At 35.5% G+C, this 5,270-nt stretch overlaps 1 long non-coding RNA gene across 3 annotated transcripts; it reads right to left on the reverse strand.

The window, feature by feature from the left end:
• Positions 1–2,266: 2,266 nt before the first annotated feature.
• Positions 2,267–4,147, reverse strand: LOC149709602 (uncharacterized). Of its 3 annotated transcripts, none has more exons than XR_016381387.1 (3): positions 3,922–4,147; positions 2,893–3,019; positions 2,267–2,423 (listed from the first exon to the last, which is right to left on the reverse strand). It is a non-coding gene; the product is annotated as an uncharacterized LOC149709602 (long non-coding RNA). The 3 variants fall into 3 exon arrangements; XR_016381388.1 differs by having other exon boundaries at positions 4,016–4,034; XR_016381386.1 differs by lacking the exon at positions 3,922–4,147 and having other exon boundaries at positions 2,893–3,054.
• Positions 4,148–5,270: the final 1,123 nt, after the last annotated feature.

Here is a 5,270-nt window from a genome sequence, read left to right on the forward strand (position 1 = left end):
CCTTTATAATTATCCGAACATTTGTGTCAAGGTCACATTATTTACATCCCCGTATCTCTGGTAGAACCAGAGTTCCGAGCCTCCAAAATTTAGTTTAATGCATTTCCTATGGAGGGGTTTGTTTCTTTACGTTTTGCTTAATTACTCGGCCCCTGTTTGTCGTAGCCCTAAGGTTTTAGTATGGTTGGATGGAGGATAAATTGGGCTATAACATACTCAAACGACATCCCCGTATCTCTAGTAGAAACAGAGTTACGAGCCTGCAAAGTATAGTCTAAAGCATTTCCTATGGAGGAGTTTGTTTCTTTACGTTTTGCTTAATTACTTGGCCCCTGTTTGTCGTAGCCCAAAGTTTTTAGTATGGTTAGATGGGGGACAAATTGATCTATAACATACTCAAAGGACATCCCCGTATCACTACTAGAACCAGAGTTACGGCTTCTAATTAAGGTATATTAACGAGAAAAATATATTTAACGGGTCACGTGACAACACACAATAAGAATATTCATTTAAAAATTAAGATAATTAAGGTATTAACTCTAATTAATGAATAATTGAATATCAACATAAATTGGAACCAATAATGTACAGGGTGTTTCCACAGTTTGGAACGGGGATGGTCTTAATTAGTGCAATAACTAATGAACCGTTAGTCGGGCGATATTGGGACCACTTTCAATCGATTCCTCACAGTTTTCTACGTCAGAATCGGTTAATTAAACTTAAATTAATGTTAATTAGAAAGGCAAAAAGACTTGGAAAGAAAGAAAACTGAAAAAACGGGCTGCGTTTCGGGACGTTTAATTGCGTAGTTAATTAACGGTTAGTCGTAGAGAGACGCGACTAGCACCATCGGATTCAGGAGGTTTTAATCTTTCAGATTAAGTGTATTTAAATTAAATAATTAAGTTAATTTCGATTGGAAATCAAAAATAAGCGCAAATTGAAATTGTGAAAAATTCTCTCTCATCTCGCTGCCACTACGGCGGGAGATGGAAAAAAAAGATTACATTGGAATTTTTACTCACCAGTTTTTTGGACGCGGCTAACCCCATAGCACCACCAAGCGCAGGGAGGAATAGCAGACACTAATGTGTTCACTTTTTAGTTGAGTTGCCCTTGTACCTCTACCTTTAAGAGGCATTACCATGGAACGTGTATCGCCATCTATATGTGGAAAAATGAACTGCATTAGGGTTAATTAAAACTTTGTAGTTTCAAAGAGATAATTGCATAGTTAATTTTGACTATGTAAGCTTCATTCTATTCTGTAATTAAAATAATTAAACATTGTAGTTTTAAATTCAAATAATATTTGAGCTCGTATTGTATAGATGTCGCCACACTATTAACGCAGCGGAATTTTTTGAAATTGGCGATCAGGAAAATCTATTTTGCTTCTAATTAAGTTATTTATGATTCAAATTTAATGAAAATTACAGCTAATAATCTCCATTAAGTGCTCTATCTAGATCTGCTTTCGAATTAGCTCTATCTTTTACGGTTTAAAAGATATAGCGCTTTTAAGTTTTGTGTCCAGGGGTGGGTAAGCTAAACGAATGACCCAGTTGTTTGGTTAAACGAGTGAGATAGATAGAGCCATAAAACGGGAAAAACCTTCCGTATCTGCCCTTCTAAGGGTCAAAATGTCTCTAAAACAACCCTATCCTAAGCTAAACGTCATAACAGTAACACGTAAAGGTTAGAAGCAGAGTTACGAGCCTCCAAAGGTTAGTGTAACGGAGGGTATGGTGGTTATGAACATTTTGCTTAATTACTCGGCCCCTGTTTGTCGTAGCTCTAAGTTTTAAGTATCCTTGGAAAGGGGACAAATAGGACTATGACATACTCAAAGGACATCCCGGCATCTCTAGTAGAACCGGAGTTAATAGGTGTTATGTAAAATAAGTCCGTCTTAATCCTATGGAGCAAATGTTTATGAACATTTTCCCTAATTCCTCGGCCCCTGATTGGTGGAACCTTACGTTTTTAGTATCGTTGGAGAGGGGACAAATAGGACTATGACATACTCAAAGGACATCCGGGTATCTCTAGTAGAACCAGAGTTACGAGCCTCCAAAGTTTAGTGTGAAAATTATAAGTAACAGTCTAACTAGAAGTGTGACGCTTCCCCCAGTTGAGCATTTCCCTTAATTACGGCTTCTAATTAAGGTACATTAACAAGGAAAATATATTTCCTGATTAATTTCAAGGCGAGGAATCGGAAAAAAATGGTTTCAGAAGTGTATTAAAAAAATTTCAATGAGTTTTCCATGAATTTTATTAAAAAATTACAAATTTGAATGAGTTTTCATTTTCATTTCTTTCCTTGGTGAGTATTTTTGAAACTGGCCTTCTTAGACTGGACCTGCCCTTCTTGCCCCGTTGGACTATAGGATCATAGAACCAGAGTTACGAGCCTGCAAAGTATAGTCTAATGTTAATCCTATGGTGGGGTTTGATTGTTTACGTTTTGCTTAATTACTCGGCCCCTGTTTGTCCTATTCCTAAGTTTTTAGTATCGTTGGAAAGGGGACAAATAGGACTATAACATACTCAAAGGACAACCCCGTATCTCTAGTAGAACCGGAGTTAATGGGTGTTTTGTAAAATAAGTCCGTCTTAATTCAACGGAGCGAATGTTTATTAAAATTTTGCTTAATTACTCGACCCCCGTTTGTCGTAGCCCTGTGTTTTTAGTATCGTTGGAAAGCGGACAAATTGGACTATAACATACTCAAAGGACATCCCCGTATCTCTAGTAGAACCAGAGTTACGAGCCATAAAACCTAAGCCTAACGTAAACCATTTGGAGCCTGTACCTTTTGAGCTCTTTACATTTTAATGCTATAATAATTGGACACGATAATTAATTAAAGAGGTACTTACCAGGCATTAAGCGAAGTGTTACTCGAGTTTCTTCAAACTGTAGGAGCCCACACAAAGTGATTTTTCAGCGGAGAACGATGTAGCGGCTGTACAGCTCCTTGCCATGCATGTCTTTTGATAACAGTCTCTACTTGGATAACACGACTGGTTTTAAACGCCCAGCGTTGCCAGATTTTGAAACCGGAATTATAGTACCTGGACTCAAAAATTATGGTTTTTTCGTTAAAATTCTGGTACGCACTATTTTGGGCGGGAAATTTGAAATTTTGGGCGTGGAATGTGAATTTTTGGGCTGGAAATGTTAAATTTTAGGCGGGAAATTTGAATTAACGTCTTTTCAAGCAAAGTTTACGGCTAATACGATTTTATATCTTTTAAATACATAAATTTTAATATATATAAAATATATTTAAATTTCTATATAATTAGTAGTAAGTTTTATATATATAATAAATATTTTAAATCATATTAATTAAATATAAACGTAATATAAAACACGAAATTAATAATGTAAACTTGGACGTACTAGTTCCCCTTTTCCCGCCATTGCGGCCATTCCAACACGTTGCAGTAACTAACACTGTGCCTACCCACGCGGCAGCGCCAGTATTCCCGCCACACCCACTCACTCGATCATGCAAAAACGAAAACTACCCCAAGGCGCGCGCCCGTATATACGTTTGAGTGCGGCAGTGAGCTGTGCCTAAGTGCTCGTTCAACTTTCTTCATTGCAAAAACCGAAAAGATGAAAATAAGATAGCCATGATGATTTTTCAGTAGTCCCAAAAAATATTTTGAAATTATTGTCAAATATGGTACACTTTGGTGAAATTATGGTACAAAAGCGTACCATATAGTACGCTAACGAAATTATGGTACAGCGATAAATTTAACTCGAAATTATTGTAAAGTACCATAATTATGGTACGTCTGGCAACGCTGTAAACGCCCCAAGTACTTTTGGGGGTTGTTTTGTATCCATTATAGCAGCGGGTTGCCCCAAATATTAAATTAAAATGCGTTAATTACATTTAAAAAGGCCTATCTTGTGTTCTACACTAACCATTTTTAATTGCAATTAACGAAAGAACTTGGTTCAATTAAACTAAATAAAGGTGCAAACACGAAATGTCACACAGGAGCTAAGCACAGGCTGCCATGATGAACTCAGCTGATGCCGGCCACAGATAGGACCGGAAATAAGCACAGAGAATTAAGCATTGTTTAATAATATTTTAATGTCCTATTAAAAACTAAAGGGGGGCTCACTGGACATTCTGGCCAATAAATATTGCGTAGTTTTGATTGATTACGACGTCACGACGGCAGTAACGACACAAAGAAGGCGATTCCAGCTATGTATTTCTCCATTCTCGCTCTAGCTACACATATTCTTGCTACTCCGTCTATACTTGTATCTTGATAGGCGGGTTTCGCCATCTATATGTTAAAAATTGAACTGCATTGTGATTAATTAAAACTTTGTTGTTTCAAAGAAATAATTGCAGAATTACTTATGAATAAGTAAGGTATAGTATTAACTGCAATCAAAATAATTAAACATTGTAGTTTTAAATTCAAATAATATTTGAGTTTGTATTGTATAGATGTCGCCACACTATTAACGCAGCGGCTTTTTTTGAAATTTGAGATCCGAAAACACCTATACCATAAAATCTTATTTTGCTTCTAATTAAGTTAATTATCATTCAAATTAAATGAAAATTACGGATAATAATGCCCATTAACTACTCTATCTAAATCTGCTTTGAAATTAACGCTATCTATTACGGTTTAAAAGATATAACGATTTATAGAATTCGGACTAATAGTGTGGCGACATCTATACAAGGCAAGCGCCGATGTTAAAAACTACAATGTTTAATTATTTTGATTACAGAGGCAATTGAAGCTTAAATAGTCGTAATTAACTACGCAAATATTTCTTTGAAACTTGAAAGTTTAAATAACATTAACGCAGTTCATTTATCTCGCTATAGATGGCGTAGCACAAAACTAACTAACGGTTTTCGCGTTGGAATTACATTGAAAATGTTTTTGGCTCTAATTCAGTTAATTATCATTCAAATTAAATGAAAATTACGGATAATAATGCCCATTAACTCCTCTATCTAAATCTGCTTTCAAATTAACGATATCTATTACGGTTTAAAAGATATAGCGATTTTAAGATATGTATAGCGTTGAAGACACCCAGCAAGGGGCCATAGGAAATACATTGAAAGTTTATTTTGCTTGTAATTAAGTTAATTATCATTCAAATTAAATGAAAATTAAGCCTAATGAAGATTATTAAGTGCTCTATTTAATTCAGCTTTCAAATTAACGCTATCTATTACGGTTTAAAAGATATAGCG

The sequence above is a fragment of the Phalangium opilio genome, unplaced genomic scaffold (genome assembly GCF_054372755.1).
Source record: "Phalangium opilio isolate 3A_F unplaced genomic scaffold, DU_Popi_V2 ptg000013l_1, whole genome shotgun sequence".
Classification (NCBI taxonomy): domain Eukaryota; kingdom Metazoa; phylum Arthropoda; class Arachnida; order Opiliones; family Phalangiidae; genus Phalangium; species Phalangium opilio.